Raw genomic sequence first — 22,579 nt, 5'->3', positions numbered from 1 at the left:
CTTTAATACCTATTTAAAATTGGCATTGGAAAGATAATGACAGATTGCATTTTAGCTGAATTTTTCAGCTGTGCACTAGATGACTTGTATTTCTTTTCAATTAGGCTGACTGCTTTAGCGTGGTAGGAGATTACTTCTCCCGCATGCTGAAAAGATATTAACAATTAAAACTGGGGGGGGGGGGGGGGGGGGGGGAAGCAAGTATCAGAGGATTATAGCTGTTTTCTTTGCCAAATGACAAGGGTTTCTCTTTGTAAGTATCTTGTTTTAGTGTTTGCTACTAAGCAAGGGTGGTATGCATTGAATAGATATAATTATTGCAAGACAGTATTTTATATAGATAGATATTTAAGACAAATGTAAATATTTACATAACAGTCATACTTAAATAGCTTGGCCTCATACATCAGAATGGAGTGAAGTTGTCTTCAGGCATCATGCTGTGTGAAATGTGCTTCTCGAGCTTTCAAGGCCCAGATACAGTAAACAACACTCTTGTTTACTCCTCCAAGAACGGAAGAAAATTGAGGGATGTGTGAGCGCCTCCCTCCCAGTGTGGAAGAGGCTGGGGATGTTGTGGGAAGGCAAAGGTGCCCTCATGGCCCCAGCCACCTGCACCCTCACCCAGTTTCCCATCACCATGTTACAACATTACTGACCTACTTCTGGTGGTTTTCTTACAAATTACTATTGATTTAATTAATGGAAATTAAACTCAGTAACAATAGTAAAACCCCATTTCAGACAGTTTGCAATTAACATAACTCTCCTCTCTAAACCACCCTCCTGAGAGGGCAGGCAAATATATTGCAGAGATCAGTGGGATCCTGTAACTTTTATGTTCTCTCAAAACAACTCCTTGCTTTTTATTACTGAAGCGTGTTTGAATTTAGATTGCAGAGACATTCTACATTGTTAGTGTCTTTTAAGAATCTCAGAGTATCTGTGAAACACTCTTACCTTCATCTACTCTGTTTCCTTCCTGCTGATTTTTCCATACTAGCTACATATTAATTCAAACCAATGTTCATTTATTAAATATCTCAGCAACTAGGCAAACGTGTAGCAATCATAATTCCGTTTCCATCACAACAGGCAGGCTCCAAATTATGCCCACTTTTATCCTACTCCACTCACCTAAGTCCCATTGTTATGATTTATATCAATTCATGCATAGATAATGTCTATATGAGTTTAAAAAAAGAGATATGGAAAGATGCCTATACACAATGTATAACAAAGTATGAACTCCAAAGTTCATTTTGTTTTTGTATAAAGCTATCAAATCCTATATACACTTTTTTTTTTTAATCTTTCTCAGAACCACTTAAAAACTTGTTGAAATAGACTTTATCATGGGTTTTATCTTCTGAAGCAAACCCAGCTCAGCACTATTAACTTGCAACGGTACAATTACTCCTAGAGAATCTTCTGAATTATTGTGTAGTAAAAAAAGTTAACACCTTTTTTGATTATGCATATTCAAAAACAATCTCTAGGATCCCGATCTTCACTTTCAGTAACTTTGCAAAGTAAAAAAAGATCTTAGATACACACCAGTTAACAATGTTTGAAAACATAAACCTAGACTAAATTAACTTTAACATCTTTGGCAAATCCTTCATTCATGTGGTCTGAGATAGGCTGGTACAATTAGATCCAAGATCTAAGTACTGAAGTCCAAATGACAATGCAGGAAAAAAAAAAAAAAGAAAGAAAGAAAAGACTGCTTGTAGCATTTTAGCCTGTATACCATCTTCAAAAATAATCAGGAACAAGCATCTTATGTTCTACAATTCTTTTTCTTTCAATAGAGAAATTATACTGTAGGCAAAGATAACAGTAAAATGAAAATACGTTGATACCTATGCATGTACTCACACTTCCTTAGTCTTGCATCTGTAACCTACTCTTCATCCTTTTTAGAGTAGTATAACTTCAGAGCAGGTATTCATGATTTGTAACAGAGCAAACACTCATCAGAATTATGTCTGTCCTCATCTTTCACACAGAAAGATTCTGGATCAAAATCCTCAAGGTAGGTGAAGTTCTCTTTGTTTACAGTTGTCTCAATCAATTTGAGCAGCCTCTACTTTATGTGGGTTTTTCTTTCATATAAAAAAAAAACAAACACCTACAGTTTTGAAGACAGAGAGAATGGATACACACACTGCAGAGATGGAAGAACTCGGACACAAAGCTACTCAATTCTTATTTGAAGTCAAAACAGAATGAATGAGCATTCTCTGAAAGTACTCGGGAACTCTATTTATGAAATAGGCTTAGAAACAAACTGCCCTATGTGGTGGTTATTAGAGCAATTACTATTTGCTGTAATACTATCTGAACAGACACACACTGTGATGAAAGCTGCAGTTTAAAAAGCAAGGTGAGGGTCAACATGTTCAAATCAGGTTTCAGTTTTTGTCAGGTTTGTCACTGAATTTAATGCTTTGAACTCACTAATGGTAATTAATAGCTATTAACCACTGTTCAAAGCAGTCATACATCTATACACAGATAAAATACTTGTTTTAACAGTAAGTCTCCTGGCCGCAGAAATTATTTCATCTTTCTCCCAGTTCTTCCTCAATATGCATGATCCCAGGTGCCCAGAGATCAGCATCTTGTGTGAGCCCACTATTGACTTCTCTGCTCAGTGACCAGAGTTGCAAAACATTAAACTAAGAGTGCCAGCTGTAGTTGTTATTTTTTTTTTCCCATATATACTGCAACCATGCAGGGAGCTCTACAAATTCCTGGAAGAAGAAATATTGTCTACCCTTATTGGCTAGATGGCTTACTTCATTTTCTGACTCTTAAATATATTTCTAGCAGGTAGGATTGATTCTATAATGATAAAAAGTTCTGCATTTATGCAGATTGAAGTGAATCAATACTATTATTTTTTAAATTCCTAGAACAGGAATAATCTTTTATACATAATAAATGAATGAACTTGCACTCAATTGTATTTAAAGGATAAAAGTTATAATGGTGTGAATTCAAGAACTATATTAAGATCTGGAGCTTTGACAAATAAAGTATTGCTGTCAGCAATCACCCATGAGTGAATTGTCAGGGACAGAAATTAATGGTGGACACAGATACACAGCTAAGGCATATTTGGGGCTAGTTGGGTTTATTTACTCATTAACCGATCTTTACCAATCCTTAGTCTTTCTTTGAAGCTTTTTGCATTTAAAAGATATTTACAGTAGGGATCAACTAATTAAGCGTCAAGTTCCTACCAACAGGCAATATTTTTGCTGTGCTAGGGCCCGGGGCTGTAACAACAACCACCTCAGAAAATCCAAGCCACTAACTCGGATGCTAAACTTGGAATCAATCTTAGGTTAGTCCTACAAACAATCCAATATCTACAACAAGAAATAAAATAAGAATTATATACATATATAACGTATATATGTGTGTGTGTGTTTTTCCTTCATCTGAGAAGAAATCTGAGATGGACAGCCCCTAGATGTAGTTTTTTATTCCATAATAAAAATGCATGTTGCTTGTAATTTAAGTCTATATGCACAGGTACTCATGGAGAGAGTGGGTTTATCTGCTTGCTCTAATGTTAGAAAGAGGACATTAGATTCAGACCACCTCTTAGTTTGCATTTACAAAGCTTGCTATGTATTAGCTACAAAACAGTATTTTCCAGTTCACTCTGAAAAAGAATAAATATACTTTGATGGAGAAGTACCTAACATGCAGGCTTATTTCAGTTACTGTAGAGTGTTTGTTACACTAGTGCACACACTAGATATTTTCTGAAAACTGTCAGAGTCACTCTCAGATGACCACAAGACCTCTCTGTTAAGCCATATGAGATTTAATAAAATAATAAATATCTGAAGTAGATAATTCCCTGTATGCCTACAGTTGTATACATGCAAACATACAGACATACACACAGAGTAATTAAAGTTGAGAGGAACCTCTGGAGGTAATACAGCCCAATGCCCTCCCAGCTGCCCAGTATCTGAAATAAATGTGAAACAAATCAAAAAGGAAGAGAAAAAGATCTTGTATGGAATGTTTCTGAAATAGTATAAAAGAAAGATAGACAGACACACAGACAAGAAAGATTTCCTTGAGTAGTGGCTAGTAGCATTGTTGCTCTCCATTTGAACGTTATGGCCTTTCAAAATCACTCAGGTAAGACAACTGTTGCAAGTTTTTACTTGAAGAGTCTCTAAGAGAAACATCTTGTTACCATGCTAATGTGCCCAGTTGTTTTTTCTTAGGAATTGCCACCACTGAGTTCTTGCAGTTATACACCTGCAATGGTCACTAAAAACTCTAAGAATTTCCGAATAAATAAATAAATAAATATATTAACTTTACAGATGTTCCCTAGAAGATGGGAAAAATGAATCATTTAGCTCCAAATTTATCATTTTTTCTGAAAATTTGTTTGTTTCCCTGGGTATTTTTGCCTTTATAGGATTAGTTGTTTTTGCATTGATCTTCTCAGGGCTATCAGATTATCAGTGGAGAGAAGTGTCCAACAGTTATCACCTACTTATCATCCAGCAGCAGTCATCAGTAGGTTTTGGTAACAGTGTATGTATGCAGTTTACTTTACACATCTCTAACTGTGAATGACCTGAGACACCATGAACACACAACATGTATGGAAAAGGGAAACAGGAAAACATACTGATGAAAAAAGCAAATTACTGAATCATCAAGCAAATAGTAGTACTTCCTAGATCTCACAGAAGCCTTTTTAATCCCTTACATTTCTAGCCTTTATGGCTTTATAAAATGAATTTGCAGTTTAAATAATATACATCACAGCTCTTATTGCTCCACTTTTCCCCTTTTGTTTGTAATAGCACTCACAGTGAAAAATAATAATCAAATGTAGAAAGTCACAAGAAAAGGACAAGAACATTTTTATATGCAGTGGTTCCAGCAATAAAAAATTATAGCCATAGTTTCAAGTTCTTCACCTACAGATCTAACAGCATGATCTTGGCCAGTACTAAACGCCGTTTGCTCCAAACTAACTAGAAATACTGCTGCAGGTGACAAACACCTGCTCTCCTCACCTGTGCCAAAGTCAACACTGCAGTGGCTATGAAAAATAGACCTCTGTATTACTTTGAAGGTAAACCAAAATATTCTGATATCTTAGACATAAACAAGACATGAAGGCATTTGATAAGTGTATACCATCCTTGTTCTCTCCTCGGAGCTTCAGAATTAGAATATGTGCAGACACATGCATTTACATATACATAAGCACACGCTTTTTTCAAGAAAGTCAAAGTTCAAAAGTCACCTCTAAAGACTGTTCTTATTGCAATACCCATTAAAAAAGAAATTGTGATGCCATTGAAAACCTACTCAAAACACTGAAAAAGACATTAATGCAACTTTTACTGCAGAAACACAATTATGCTGCTTTGCTCACTAAATTTCTGTAGACCACACATTTCCTAATATATATAGATCACAGAAAATATGGTGGGGTACTCTGTCAGCTAGTGTTGAAGTGCTGTATGCTCATGCTGAAGTCCTTGAAACTTCATTTTATTGATGTGCCTTAATTGCATTGAGTCCTACCAAACACAGCCCATGTAGGCCTAAGGCTAAGTGAAGCCCATGCATTATTTTTTTAAGAACTTCAATATTAAGCCCTCATTCAGAATAAACTACATGTTAGATACAGATAGCTATAGAATTTTATTTTATTTTATTTTTTTTTTAAGAATAAAACCAAGGCAGTCTTGCAAAACTCTTATCTTGATCCAATCTTATTCCCCGTTTATGCTAACAATATAGAACAGGTAGCTTGGAGCTCTTTATCTTTCCACTGATTGTATCATTTTGTATTCTGTAAGTACTTCATTGTCCTCAGTTATAAATGAGCTGTAACAGAATTTTAATAAAATTCAGGAAACACTTTCTGATTCATGTTTGCTATTAAACACAACTAAAATGAAATTTATTATTTCAGTTGGGATAATACATTTAATACTGATAATGATAGATCGCTTAAGATATTAACTTCTAATCAGATGTAACTGAAATATCTTTCAGCTTATAAACGTTTAAGTATTGTGTTCGGCTGTGCTCTGTTTCTTCACTGTACAACAGAAAATACAATCAAATGACTAGATTTTCTGTACTGTAACGTTTTGTTAAATTCATTCAACCAAGCAATTGCAAGTTCAAGAAATTGGTTATTTCCTGTCAAAGAGTATGTTAGCATAACATGTTGAATAGCTTCTGCATGATACTGAAGAAGAGAGATTTCATTTTCACAAGCTGTATTTGTTGCAAGAACTTCCTTGTTTCCTTTATATCTTACACTGGCTATCGAATCAGACTCCTTTAAACAAAAGATATCTAGAAATATTGGATACATGTTCATTTACTGAGCATTATTCATTCTATATGCATGTTGTGTGTTTATATATTTCATACATGTTCGAGTTTGGTAATTACATAATACAGACCCCATTTATTAGTTTTATTCATATAACCCAAGTAGATTTTTAATAAAATTGTTAATTAAATTTAATCAAGTTTCAATCCAATAAACCTTTATTTTAATCCTTTTCTCTGAATGTTGAAGTTTACTCCTGATTTATGAACATACCCTCATTGTATAACTTATGCCTTGGAGTGATAATTTGCAGATCAGTTATTTGACAAGAACTGGGAGGAAGCCATTTCCTCTTTCTTTGCCCAGCTGCTCTAGGCAGTGAGAATAAAGAGACACTATAAACTATTTTACCTTCCTTAAAATCCACAGAGAACAATAGATACTGCTCCTTTGGGTAAACTCCAATCCCTCAGTCCCCTATTTAAGTGATATTTTTACACTGAAACTCAAAATGTTTCAGGTAAAAATACATTTTTTTTTGTTTGTTTGTTTTTAGCACCAAAACATAGCCACCTTTCTTGTTTCCCTAAGACTGTATGTAATAACTCAAATGAGAAGACCAAAATTCAAAATATGAACCACATTCAGTTGGGTAAGATTGCCAGGGGAAAATGGACATTTAGAAATCTGCTCTACAACAAACAGAAAGTAGTTTTTCTTAGTGACTGTTCATAGTGCTCTACTAGGTACAATAAGATGTAGTATTTTAGATTTGCCATCGAGAACCCCAAGAATTTGCCAAGCCTCAGCATTCAAATGTTTTCTCTTTGCCAGTGTCATAGTTGACTGTTATTGAATGATTATATACTGTAAAATTACATCAAAACAAAAGCCACCTTTAAAAATTGTCCCTTTTTGCATGGTGAATCATCTCAAGCAACTACCAGTTGTGGAAGATGGAGCCTTTTCTTAACAGTTGTTCTTGTTAAAGACCTTATACTGTTATTGCTAGGAATGAAAGATGCATGCTAGCAACATCATACAAGCTACTTGTGCTGAGACTTTCTTTTTTTGGGGGGGGGGAGGGGGGTCATGTTTGTTTGTTTCCTGGAGTTTTCAGGGAAAAATAACCTAATATTTATAAGAATGAAATGGACAGCCTCTCACGTAAAGCCTGAACCAGGACAACAGGTAATTTACTTCAAGATAGTTATAAACCTTGAAACAAGCTCACTATAAGAAAAGCTAAGATGTTAAATATAACTGTTTCTCTAGAATCATAGAATCATAGAATATCCTGAGTTGGAAGGGACCCTTAAGGATCATCAAGTCCAACTCTTGACACCGCACAGGTCTACCCAAAAGTTCAGACCATGTGACTAAGTGCACAGTCCAATCTCTTCTTAAATTCAGTCAGGCTCGGTGCAGTGACCACTTCCCTGGGGAGCCTGTTCCAGTGTGCAACCACTCTCTCTGTGAAGAACCCCCTCCTGATGTCAAGCCTAAACTTTCCCTGCCTCAGCTTAACCCCGTTCCCGCGGGTCCTGTCGCTAGTGTTAATGGAGAAAAGGTCTCCTGCCTCTCGACACCCCCTTACGAGGAAGTTGTAGACTGCGATGAGGTCTCCCCTCAGCCTCCTCTTCTCCAGGCTGAACAGGCCCAGTGCCCTCAGCCGTTCCTCGTACGTCTTCCCCTCCAGGCCTTTCACCATCTTCGTAGCCCTCCTCTGGACACTCTCCAACAGTTTCATGTCCTTTTTATACTGTGGTGCCCAGAACTGCACACAGTACTCGAGGTGAGGCCGCACCAGCGCAGAGTAGAGCGGGACAATCACCTCCCTCGACCTACTAGCGATGCCGTGCTTGATGCACCCCAGGATACGGTTGGCCCTCCTGGCTGCCAGGGCACACTGCTGGCTCATATTGAACTTGCTGTCTACCACGACCCCCAGATCCCTCTCTTCAAGGCTGCTCTCCAGCGTCTCATCTCCCAGTCTGTACGTGCAGCCAGGGTTTCCCCGTCCCAGGTGCAGGACCCGGCACTTGCTCTTATTGAACTTCATGCGGTTGGCGATCGCCCAGCTCTCCAACCTATCCAGATCCCTCTGCAAGGCCTTTCCACCCTCATTTGAGTCCACAACTCCTCCAAGTTTGGTGTCATCGGCAAACTTTCTCAAAATACCTTCTATTCCTACATCCAGATCGTTTATAAAAATATTGAAAAGTACCGGCCCTAAAATGGAGCCTTGAGGGACCCCACTAGTGATCGCCCGCCAGCCTGACGCAGCCCCATTCACCATAACCCTTTGGGCCCTGCCCGTTAGCCAATTGCTCACCCATCGTGAGCAATCACCTCTAACCACCTGGAAATTAATCTCAAGATTGTATCCAGTCCTGTAGATTAAAATCAGGCACAACACAAATGGTTATATCAATTACACACTGTTCTACACTAGGAAACAATAATACATATTGTAGTAGTCCATTTAGAGTCACTTAAAGTTTAAAATAACATCTCTCTACCTGATGTGATGCAAAATCCTGGAATCAGGCAATTTCTGGAATCAGCTTAGGTACTAGTGAAAATGCCAAGCTCTATCCTTTCCATACAGTAATGTAAAATCTGGGTACTGAAGAAAAAAAAAAAAAAAAAAGGCAAGTCAAGACATTACCTCTTTCACCCATATTAATTACACTTGTATTTTTTCAGTGTGTTGCTTAACAGATCTAAAGTGTATTTCCCAATATATTTGCTTTGCTGGAGCTGTACTTTATAAAAACCCAAACATGTTAAAGAATGTTGATTTTTAAATTAGGTTTATAGTAATATTTAATCTTTGAGATCTGGTCCTTCCCAGAATGCAACAAATCCATTCACAAATTAATAAAGAATATAAAATATATCTCCTCCCATAAATGGCATTGTGATTCTCCACATACCATCTGATGGACTCAGACATAAGTATTTCAGGCTGTCACCTTGCACTGCCCTGAGAAAGACTCACAGGTTTATTTGATTGCACAAGGCAAGGTTGTACAGAGAAGGGAAAATAAAGCAACCATTTAGTTTCACATAGATTAAAGATTAAAACATCGGGCAACTGAGTTTTAAGGGGGGGAAAAACAAACAAACAAAAACAAATTGCTCTTACAAGCCACTACCAATGGGGACAGAGAGAGTTGGCAAACTGCATTGTTAGCAGTTCCCATTCCTGTGAGAAGACCAGGCTTGACTGTAAAAATAAAGGTTAGTTGTCTCAGTGATTGAACGTTTTTTCTTCAGAGAAAGTGTCTAAGGACCCAAGAGTCTCCAACCTCTGACCTTCTAGGTCTCATTAAAAGATGCTCTTTTTCATATTTTTTCTCTTCAGTCTAGAACCTCCTCAGCTAACAAACAGTCCCTCCACCAGCAGGGTCTCAGTGAGGAAGACCTAAGCATGAGCACCTTCAATGCCACCCAGCAGCATGTTAAGGCATTGCAATGAAGAGGATGAGAATATTGTCACCAAGCAAGTATTAAAGGGAAACAACACAGAGCCAGATCTACAGAGTTCCTGTTGTCCACGATGGAGCAACTGCAAGCCACAAAACTGATTTGCAGAGTACTTCTCTGGGAAAAGAAGCTTACAGATTAACATATTTTCTCCTCAGAGAACACACTTCTCTCCAGCTCAAACCTTTTTTGTTGGGTCTCTAAAGAGCTCAGACTATTACCTAATGGAGTTATTTTCACTGTTGTTGACCTTTACTATGCGAATTTGTATAAATATAAGCCCTGTCTGGCTGAAAGGGCAGTGGTAATAAAGTCTCTTAATCCAAGACTAGAGGTGGAAGACTGTAGATGCAGTTCAATGTACCTTAGTCTGAGAATGCTTTTACCTACCTGCAAGTGAGAACATGTTAACATGACTGCCTTCAAAACTAATCAGTATTACTTTCATATCCCCACTTTTCTGTTGAAAATAATGAGAAATCACTGAACAGTTAGTTTTAAAAAAATAATATATTAAAAGATTTTGCTGTATGAAGTTGATTGTTTTTAAAATGCCTACCTAAAATTGTTAATGTAAATTATGAACTGGATATCTGTTTAAAGCAGGCTTTGTTTAATGTGTTTTAATAGAAAATAATCAGTGCAGTATATACAGTACATTTCCATTAGAGTGTTGCAACATAAAAATATTTTATAGTATATCGTAAACAGTTTTGTGTTTACAATACATTTCCATTAAAGAGATCTGTTATAGAAGCTGTTTTTAAAAATCAAACAGTAAACAGTTTTCAGCATAGAATGTTTCCATTAACAGCCTCTGCATAACGAAATCATATTTAGAAAAAAAAAATCTAGTGATTGTTTTGCATAAAAGGTGCATTAGCATGGAAAATTTCAGCAAAAATTATGATCTTTTGATTACATTTAGTTACTGCATTCCTGTCAGAAGCACATACTACAGTGGTGGTAGGTGAATTGCTGGTTTAGATAAGCGAAATATAATTCATAATTGCTATAAATGCATTATTTTATTTTCTTTCAGAGATCTTTCTGACAGTGCAGATTCTGCATTTGAGTATGGTGTGCATCAAAACACCTAGAGGCTCAAGCCAGACAAGGGCAAGGCGGTACACCAACACAAAGAAGAAAGCTTCTGGGGGGGTGGGGGTGGGGGGCATAGAAGAGTAAATGGAGTGATGTGCCTTGCTTAAGACCATAGTCACATCCTTACCACAACAGGGAAGAGTAGCCAGACCTCCACAGTACCACAGCAGGCCTGGAGAGCCCCTTAGGATATTCAGCTTAGAGTTTCTGATCAATTAATTTCTTAATTCTGCTTGAAGCATTTGAGACAGCAAACATCGCATTCTCTGCTTGTTATTTTTACTGGTACTGGCAATGGTCAGTAGTCTTCTGCCTTTTTAGGGATGCACTCACAAAAATTACAGATTTATTATACTCAGCCAGTAGGGACTGCCATCAAATGGATTTAAAGTTCATTGTTCATTTAGACTTATACAGATCACTCACATGCAAACTTTTTAACAATGTGCTTATCTAATTGCATTTATAACTGCACTTATTTTTTTCCTTATAAACAAATGCTAGGATATGGGGCTTTTCTATTCTAGGTTCTTGCTCTCAAGACTTACCACAGTAGTCTTTTCTGAAAGATTCATGATTTCAAATCAAATGTATTGCTAGAGGTAGCTACTTTATGGATGGCTTTATGAGGGTTCTCCCATCCCACTCTACAAAAGCATAAGACAAATATGTATTTTAATTCTACAAGATCCAGAAGTTGATTCAGAGCTCATTTATACTTCCTTAAATAAATTTAAAAAAAAAAAAAAACATAAGTAATCTTGCTATAATGAGTATGATAAACCATCAGGAATTAATGCAAAATGTTAATACTTACACCAAGAATGTGGGAGATATTTTTCCAATTTGCATTTTGTTACTGCTTTATGATATTTACACTCTAAGGAGCATATATTGCATGTAGTATTAATACTTTTAAATCAATTTAATGTTCAGTGCAACTACGTTAATGTAATATTATGGTTAAGGAATTTAAATACATAAATGCCAAGAAATTCTAAAGCTGTTTCCCACAACAGCCATAACTCAGTTGCATATAAATCTTAATGTAACAGGAGTATTAAAAATATGAAAATTAATTCATTAAAGTAGGCTTTTTGGAAGATACAACATCTCTTCACTGATTGTTTCAATGACTAATAAAGCATTTTGCTCTCAATAGCCACTCAGAGCCAAACAATCTCCAACAGTCTTGTATTACTTCTGCAGCAGCACATCATCTGCTCAGCAGAACCCTTATGACTGTTCATTTGTGAGCAAAAGCAAAATTATTCTGGGTAGTGCCAAAGTTGCAATTAGGAGTATGCTATCTCTTTCTATTAATAAACACCCCTCACTAAAAACTGTCCCTTCCTTTTGCTCAACTGCTTTTGGTGTCTTCCACAGTCATCGCCTCCGCCTGCCCAGAAGAATAAAAACTTGCAGTCCAGGAAAGTCCTGAGCTATTTCAGCAGCTGGACTCGGTCGTACCAGCAGTTCTGCCACCACTTCCATAGCTAAAGTTGACCAGGTCATGGGGACAACACCATAACTATTCTCAGAGATGGACATGGGACAAACAGTAACGCTTAAAGGTACAGCTTAATCAGCCATACCCTTTGGCTATCAGTACCCACCTCTGTCTCCCTATTTGCCCACTGTTTTTGCCTAGTATTTGTTTAGCTATGGCAGGCATAACACTTCACTGCAGTGTCCTCCCTTTCTATTTGGCAACTAGGATGAAAGAGCCTCCTCCTGACCAAAGACTGAGCAGAACAAGCCACAAGCAGCAAAGAGGATATGTGAAATCCACCAACTCTTAAGGCCCATTCCTACTCCATTTTAAAATTCATCTACAGACAATGCTGAAAGTCAGACCAAAGAGTGAGACACAAAGATAATTTCACCAACACAGCATAGATAAGCATTGGGCCCATGTCTGTCAGCATCATATACACTTCAAAAAGTTACCAGTTCTGTAAGCTTTACCATCCACACTTGTTGATTTAATATGTTGTCACTATCCCAAATAATTAATAAGATCATAAATAATAATGGAGCACATTCCTGGAAATAAGGACAAAACATAGAGCTGGTACATGATCTAAGAAATGCTAAGTGGCCACCCCTCACCCTTTGCAGTGCAGGAGCTTCTGTAGTAGCTTTTTATTGATCAATTGCACTCCCAGGAATAATGATATGAAAGGAGTTCTAAGGAAAGAAAGACTTTACAAGACCTATAAATATAACATATGTGGAAGTACACACTACACCTATCAAACTCTGGCTGTTGCTCTTGAGAGCTCATGGGAAGCATTTAGAGTAGGTTACGAAGGCTTTCATATTTCTGAATTGGTAAGGAAAATGATGTCCTGTTATTAAAGACTTCTTCCAGCTTTAACTATGAATCTGACATAAGTGTCAAGAGGAAGCAGAATGGTAGGAACTTGTTATAATGAAATATTTGATAGGTTCACTGGAGCTATGGAAAAGGAAAAAAGTCCAAAAAAAAAAAAGTGAAGCTTCTTATTAAGATCCAGCTAAAACATAAGCCAGAGGACAGAGTAATACATAGCAGACTTTTGTGGTGATATAAAAAAATAACAATTTAGAAGCAAATTGTATACTGTGAAGTAAAGATAAAGGAATGCCAGTTAAATACCTGTTATTTAATTAGGTTTATACTCATAAGCAGTTATGCATAAATTAATATAGGAAATACTGCATGCTTGCAAAACAGGAAAAACAACCTACACATTTAAAATCCTATGACACAATACAATTGGTTGCCATATTCACAATCCTGTAGAGTTAGTACTAGTAAGATAATTAAGACAGTAGACATTTCTTCTATAGGAAATTACCACCTTTAACTAAAACTTCAGACATTGTTAACGGCTCTATACTATCTATTTAGCATGTACATTTATAAATACTATAATTTGTATAATCAGCATCATTTGTAGCATGTCTCTTTCTACTTAACCCATTCTTGAGAGTATAATAAACACCCAAAATACAATTTTTAACTATTTTGGGGGATATGTTTGAGATAAAGCGGAGACACAGCACACACTAAACCAATCACAAACTTATGTTTTACAAAGCCAGTTATTCATCCAGCAACAGCAAACGTCATCTTGAATTAAAAAGAACCCATTCATATATAAATGTGATACCTCTAAGGCCAAAATATTTGCCTGCACAGGAACTTACCAAAAGACTTTGTCTCCCTCCCCTTACCATTATCTAAAAGCTCTAGTTTAAGGCAAAAATGTTTCCAAATCACAAGCGACAGTAATTGATCAGCTATGCAAAACAGGCAGCAGATCATACCTGAAAGTATGTGATGTAGTAAAACAGGGATATAGAAGGAAATCTTAACTTTCAGACTGACAGGGTTGACCCCTCGGGTCGTGTGTACCAGACAACTATGTACAGTTTTTTTGAGTTGAAGCACACCCTGCCTCTTCCACAGTTGTGGCAAGTCAGAAACATCTGCATTGTCCCAAACCAGCCCATGACTGGCCTAAAATAAATTAATAATAATAATAATAAACACAACGCTGTAGAAATAGTGGCATTAAGCACATACTATAAGTTCTCTGCAATTGCAAATTCTAACTGTAGCTAAGGTCTCTGTGTGCCCAAATTAATGGTGAAAAAAAAAAAATCAGTGTCAAACCTAAAACCATTGCTCAGGATAAAGAGTCTATGATGAATTCTTACCAGCAGGAGTTCTAGAAGTGCTTTTTTGTGTACACTCTTCCAACCCACAGAGCCCATCTCTACTTGGATGGGAATGGTTCATCACGCTCATCACTGACATTGGTGAGTAGATAGATAGATATTCAAGCATACCTCTGAAAGATTCAAGTGCAGTACTGAGATAGTAGCCAGTAATTATCAAGGATAAGTAGTGTGATTGCTGTGATTCTTTCTAGGTAAATCATACAGAGAGGACTTCCTTCTCAAATGGCTTCAGATTCCTCTTGCATGTTGACCATTAGTGCATGAAAGCTTTCCTGGTAACAAAGAGTTAATGTTTTGTTTATAGGTGTAATCCAGAGTCTTTACTGTACCCATGCTTATCCTGCTCAAGGACGAATCTCAGAGAGAATGTAAAATTTGTAGCATAAGCATTTCTGATAGTTTATGTTGACTCTAAATTTTGTGAGTAATATCCCTCAAGTGGGATAAATGAACACACAACCAGCTTTAATGCTCCTACAAGCACTCAGCTCATGGGATTGTTCTCTAGATCAACCACACTGAAAGCCAATTGATTCTATATATTTCAGTACACATCTGAAAATATCTTTGTTCATTAGCAATACTGCTGCTTCATGGGGTTATTACCATACTTTCAAAGGACACTTCTTTACCTTGGAAAGATTTTAGACAATGGGGAATTCCTTTTGGGAGGGTCAAGAATTAATTAGAGTTACTCTATGAATAGAAATTTTATACAGCAAAACCCAGAAGAACTAAAGCTAAATGCCCCAGAAGCAGAAGGCACATGCCTGAACTATTATGGGAGTCTTTGTTGGCATAATTTCTAGGCAAAAATCTCAGTGATTAAAAGGGCCCCTTTCATTATTACCATATTAGAAACATATGCAGACTGCTTATATTAATGTTTGAATGCTCATACTTAAATAATTAAACAAAGTGATGCTCTTTTTGTGCATGTTAGCCACAAGTCAATTATTAAAATATTCAGATGAAACAAATAAAACATTGATTTACCCTTTGAATCCTACTGAAACACTCAAATCAAGACCCTTGCTGACAACTTTTTATTGGTTTATTTTAAAAATCAGTGTCTGTCCAGCACCTTGCAACTCCTCTACACCTGACAGCTTCTGCTTATGCAGACTGTAGCTCTGAAAATAACTTTATACAAATAATAATAATAATAATAATCTAGTTTTCCTGAGGAAAATATTACAAATTTAAACTGCTTGCAACTCACCAGTTTGACAAAATCCCTTATTTCTGTGTTCACATCCAGCTACATGCAGTTGTTTGCTGCTGCAGGAAGCAGGGAAAAGCAGAGCTAGCACAGAAGTGGCAGGGGGGACACCATCAACATGCACCAACACACCACCCATGAGCTAATGTTTTTGGAAGCTGCTCCATTTTGCACTTCACTGCAGGAGGGACAGTGTCTCCTGCATGGCTCTGTGTCTGTTGTCTAATCGCTAGGCCACTTACTTTCTCATGCATGTAAATTAATGAATTAATATGATTAAACAGACTTTGTAGGAACTGGGGATTCATATCGCTAATGAACACTTCAGAATTTATTTATTTTTCCAATCTAAAAGAGGGAACACAAACAATAGATTGTTTTGGTCAGCCATGTTGCAATTATTACTCCCATAGACAAGCACAGTAGTGCTTTTGACCATAGAAAAGATTACAAGATTACAAACTAATATATTTAGTACAAAGTACACATAAAACAAAAGGCCCTATGAAGTTTCTCATTATTTTCCTGAAATAGCTGGTCTAGTTGTCAAAGGCTAAATTATAATTTGTAACCCCCCCAAAAAACCCTTATGTTTAAGTATGTGGAATGTAACTCCATGCTATGTTGGTGAGGACTGAGATAGCTGCAAAAAACACTAAGATATGCTTGTATAACCAGACTCCTAGTACTTCTTACCCAGTTAACAGCTCACTCAGCCTTCTGCCAATGCTTCCCAGACATGAATAAACTCCTGTTTTAAGTAATGCCTTTGTTCCATGCAGAGATAGAGAGGGATATTCTGAGTAGACAAAGATGCCTATGAAATCAGCTGCTAGAGGATAAGGCCCCCTCATAGGCTGTATTTCACGCAGCCTGTCAAAGTATTTGTTATCTAGTAACTGTTTTGACTTACTTGGTGGATAGATATTATAGAAACAGAAACCTCTTAAGATTTATGGTAATGGAAGAAAGAAGGAAGCTTACTCCTCTCCTTCTCCCCTCCCATCTGCCTCTCTCCCCCCCCCCCGCAATAGTCACACAACCACCAATGTTAAAGTGATGCTACAGCTGCTGAGCTGAAATAATTTTTCGTTCTTCTTTGTATTGTCTTATTAACAGTAATGTGGTTTCTAGCAGATGATCTTACTGTCACTCTGGAGAATACTTGTTTTATTGATGAAAAGAAGAAAAAGTCATTAGCAGTAATGTTGGTGAAGGTGCATATATTCGTAGCAGCAGAATGGAAAACACAAATAGAATATTAAATGCAACAACTAGCAGGAATGCAAAATTAGTCAAGTGCAAAGTTGTGAGAAATTAAAAAAAGAGAAAGCCAAACAGTTCAAGTATTTACAAGGGGTCCGGCCTTGCTAGCTACAGCCCGCTCCCTGCTACTTGGCTGGCATGATAGGGTACTGGAATAATCTGGGTAATGGAAAATCCAAGCTTATAGGCATTTTGTGAGCATATTGCAGGGATCTAAACAGCTCTGTAGAGTCAGCTTGAATCAAGCAAGGCTCATAACACACTGCTCGGCTCTGTCCCTGACTGACCTGGGCTGGTTGCCTGCGGAGCCACCAAAACGCCTGCGCTCTGTGCATCCCGCTCTGGCAGGCTGTTACTAGCCCGAGCACAGCGACAGCCCTGAGCCAGCACACTGAGCTCCCGCGGCACCATGCCCAAGATAATCACCTTTCCCACGAGCTGGACACCGGGATGCACACACAGAGTGACAAAGCCAACTCCGGACAGCCCCACACCACCCTTCACAGGGCCAACAGCAGCTGCACTGGGGCTCCCCGGCCCCGAGAGTGCCCGCAGCGAGCAGGGGGCTCGTGTTGTGATGCATACCTTATGCAATGTGCATCAGCGACAGAGGGGAGGAGGGGGAAAGATCAGCTACAAAATGAAATGTCTCCGCATAGTCAGAGCGCAGGCATTTGAATCCTGGAGTTTCTCATGTGTCTGATCAGCATGGTATTTAGGCATGTAAGTAATCTCTTGTGTTTTTCATGTTTAAATCGAAATCTCTGGGCACACACAAAACCCTGCAGGACTTAGCTTAATTTTGCTAAAAAAAATATGTTTTTCACTGTTTAAAAACAAAGCTTGTCAAATCAGCAAATAAATACTTTTCTATTGAAATCTTATTGAAGGTTTCAGAAGAAAAAAAAAACAACAATATATCCCCTTTGACAACTGAGTATAGATTAAAGGACATTTTTTTTTTTAGATACGATCTTCCAAATTAAAGGTAAAGTAAAACCTGACCTGAGACTAGTGATCTCAGTGTACTGCTCTGCTGGTAAGCACTGGTTGGAGCTAATTAACGTGTCCTGAAGCCTCTGCAGCTGCCTCCTGGTCAGGAGAGGCTGAGAGCATTGGAAGTGCACCTGAGCTTAGGCAAGACTTCATACTTCATGGCTGTGCCTACCAGAAAACTGTGTGTAGTCATCAACAGAAATTAAAGCTGGTCAGGAATTTTCTACTAAAATATATTTTGCAGTAGGGAGAAAAAAAAAAATCACAGTTGAAAAAGCTACTGCCTTCTCTTCCTGACCCAAAGCAAAAGCCAGCCTTTTCATCTTCATGATCTCTTTGGCCTGGCAGGACATGATATTAACTGATGTTCAAACCAGTGTACTAGGGGAAGAACTGAAGAACACTTTTTAAAGTCTGTCATTTCATAAACCAATCCATATATGTCATACATTCCTCTAAAGCTATAAAACATTTTATACAGTGCATTTTATTCTATTTATTTGACTATAATTCACTTCTGTGTATATTGTACCTACATTAATAACATCATTAGGGTTGCAGTGATCTTATAAATATCTTATTAAACTTCCTGAGGTCAGAAAAATCCAACCTCGTAGCTGCTCCACCAAAACATCCATATCTGCTAGTATAAGCGTATTCCAAACCAATTCCAAACATATCACAGCAACCAGAATTACAAATGGAAATCAAATAAACCACTGAAATGCCATCACTCAGCTCTGCTGTGCTGTGGCACCTGCTCCCAGGCTGGATGCGTGCTGGGGCCACCCCGCAGCCCTGTGCCAAGATGAGCAGTCCCTGTGCAGTCTCCACCATGACCTCTCTCAGCAACAGCAAGGGACCCCATGTGCAAACTGAAAGTATGAGGTGTAGCACAGCCATCACCTCTGGGGTTTGATTCTTCTTCTGCATGCACAACTCAAAAAAGTCTTAAGATAGTCAGCACAGTTTCCACTAGCTGATTGATCTAGTGCTTTTCAATGCCCTGTCTTTATTTTAACTTACATTCACTTGCAGTCTCTCTCTCCCTCCCCCCCCCCCAAAAATTCTACTGCTTGGTGTTGCAATGTTTGCTTCTTTCACTGTTATTTCATTAAATAGCAAATCACTCCGAGTTGTTCTCCTCCCATGTCCTGAAGAAAACTCCTTTCCTCTTTTATTGCATTCTGTCCCCCATGACCTTGTTGATCAAACTTTCCCTTTAGAGAAATTCTCTACATGAGTCCACACAGGTTGCACCTAGGGAGATGCAGTCAGTTCAGAGAACCAAGGAAGGAGAAAAAGCCCGTTAGATTTATGAGCTATAACACAGTGGGGCAAATCTGCACCATATAAAATACAATATTGAAATGTTTCCAAAAATAATTTATTATCTCATTATTATTTTTCCATGAGCTTTTAATTTCAATATTTCAGCTTCAGTTTCAACAAGATTTGGTAAAAAAAAAAAAAAAAAAAAGGTGGAATACCAGTTTCCCACTAGGTGGAAATGCTGATTTTGTCTCAGATCTAATCAAGATCATTTAGTTAAATAAAAATAAAAACATAAATCCCAGATTTTTCAGAGCAACCAATTTTTGATTGAAGGAAACATTTGGGAATGATGAAACAACACAACATAGACATTCAATCATATTGAATAAAGTTGCAACTGTTTCATTTATATTATTTAAAACTCATATTTAGTGAGTTTTAGGACTTAGTTTGGCTCTAATTTGAATACATATAAGTTCCATTGCCAGAACATATGTTCCTTGGTTCTCTAGCTTAAGATTTTCAGAAACAAAAAATGCATTACTTTAGTTACTATGAAAACTCTCAGAAATCGGAAACTACAGACAGTGAAGCACCAATTTAATGAGAGGCTACCTGTGGTTAGGCATAAACTAGCAACTACAGTTATTTTTTAATTGCATACCATCTTTAGCACTGTAGATGTAAAGGTCTTTGAAAGTTTAATTCCCCTAGAGCACTAGGGACCCAGGAAAACTTTTTTAAATAACTGAGATAATAGCAAAAAAAAAAATCATGATAACAGTTCAAAATTTTTATAGTATACTTGTCAGAGCAGATATCTGTCTATATTGGATCAAGGCCTGTGGCAGCACAGCAAGGGGAGTGTGGAGGCAATACACAGGCAAGACTACAGAATCGCAGAATATCCCAAGTTGGAAGTGACCCACAAGGATCATCAAGTCTGACTTCTGACTCCACACAGGACCACCCCCAAAAAAATAAATAAAATCAAGCCATATTTCTGAGGGTGGTGTCCTAAAGCCTCTTGAACTCCAACAGCCTTGGGTTTTGGTGTTTGAAGAGAAGGAAGTGTAGAGAAGTAGATTTCTTGAAAAACAGGACTGCAGCTGGACACAACAGATGCACGCTGAGTAGCTCATTATAGATGGAAAAAACTGCTGCTGCCAGCTTTACCCATTTGCTAGCAGAAGATACTGATACATTGCTTGGGCACAGACAATGGCTCCTAAAAGGCATACGTGCAGATTTGAGGGTTACCAAATATACCTGGGTGCTTAATTCCTTCAGGATGAATGTAGGTATTAAATATTAGTTGTATAGATGTACTGGATTTTATATAGATGGACTAGATTTTATAACTTAGATTGTTCCACCCCTTTCTTATACATGTGATGATATGATCCTGTATGGCTAACACTGGCCTGCAGTATAAAGTTTATGCCGTATAATGCACAGTTCTCTGGACACTTCTCCCCAGAAACTGAATTTGTTACAAAAATAAGTATTTATGATATTTTCATCATTATATACTCACAAGCATACTTACATGAGTTATATATGAATCAAATAGGTACTAAATATGTGATACAGACATGGTAACAGATAAGGTGAAGGATTATGTGATTAAAGAAGACTCCAACAAAATTTGTTAGGATTATATTCTATTCAGTGCCTGCTTGTCCTCTGTGAGAGCATATCTCTTCCCAGCTTCCCCACCCTGCCCAGAGAGCTATTACAAACAAATACCTGGACATCAGTGCTTTAATTTACTGTGCAGGGTAAGACCGTGAGCATTTCATTTTATTGTTGCCAGTAAATACAGCATACAGCTCTGTGTTTTACAGAGCTAACCTGATTGTCTCCACAGGATTCATTATACCTATTGTATACCTCTGTACACTAACGGTAGTAAGAGGTTGTGCTTCCCACACACACACACTTTCCTTTCTCCAGTTGATTTTTTTTTAAACCTTATTTTTAAATCTTTGCCTTTTTTCTTTTCTATTTTGGTGACACACGACTGAATAGTATATGTTACTTCATACCTAATATTAACTCTGGTAGTTTTCCTAATAAAAAGAGTCCATAACCCTTCAGTGGCCATATGGTATTACATATGTTTAGAACAAACTGCAGATGTAACACTTGGAAAATGTCGTCCTTTAGCTGATCTAGATGTTAATCTGCAAATTGAACAAGTGGAGAACCTCTCAACCTGTTATGCCCATGAGCTACAGAACAAATGCTCTGTCATTTACGCCCTTATGAAAGCTTATTGGCCTCCCAAATATGGTATCTGAGGCAGATTCTTCTTTTTAAATCCAGATATTTATTTTGACATTTAAAACAAAAGTTAGAATTTTCAAACATGTGTTAAAATTATTCTGCCATAACCTATAATTTCGATTAAATGAGCAGAACTAGCTCCTAAAGACTGCTTTGAAAATCTTGCTATGAAAATTAAATTTAACACAGAGCAGTCCTCCAGTGCTTTTGATCTACAGTGCTTCTCAGGTGCAGGACAACACTTCTGGTATGTGGCGACAAAAAAAACAGTGCAGATTGAGTGACATTTATCAAGAATCAGGAGATGCCAGTTCATGTCCTTATACTAAGCTAGATAGTCAGGACTACAGCAAGTACTACTAGCTAGTACTACTTAACTACCATGAACGTGCTGTTTTTATTCCTCATTTTTCAAAAATTAAAAAAAAAAAAAAGAAAGAAAGAAAAAGAATTGTGAAATGTCTAATGAGAAACAAGAACATTCTGAAACCTTAAAGTTTCATGAAAGAAGACAGAAGGCCTGGTCTGACTAGAGCTCTTAAAGAAAAAGATCCTTCTTCCTCTGCAACACTTACAGAAGAGCCAAGACAGAGAACCAATGCTCAAGTAACAAAACATAATGTAAATGAGCCATTGAAAGAAGCCATGAAAGTAATTGTAGGTTACAGGTGACGTGTCCTTTATCTTTACCATTGTCACAGTTCCCCCCAAAGGCTGAATTCTACAAATGCATTCTTAGGTAATACTATAAAAGTGATAACTCAGAGTAGGGCAAAATAGATGGTGGAGTCTGAAATGACATGAAGGCCACAGGCAAGAGATTGAAACAAGGCAAGTGATGAAACAAGGCA

The sequence above is a fragment of the Anas platyrhynchos genome, chromosome 4 (assembly GCF_047663525.1).
Source record: "Anas platyrhynchos isolate ZD024472 breed Pekin duck chromosome 4, IASCAAS_PekinDuck_T2T, whole genome shotgun sequence".
Lineage (NCBI taxonomy): Eukaryota > Metazoa > Chordata > Aves > Anseriformes > Anatidae > Anas > Anas platyrhynchos.
This window is presented reverse-complemented; position numbering follows the sequence as displayed.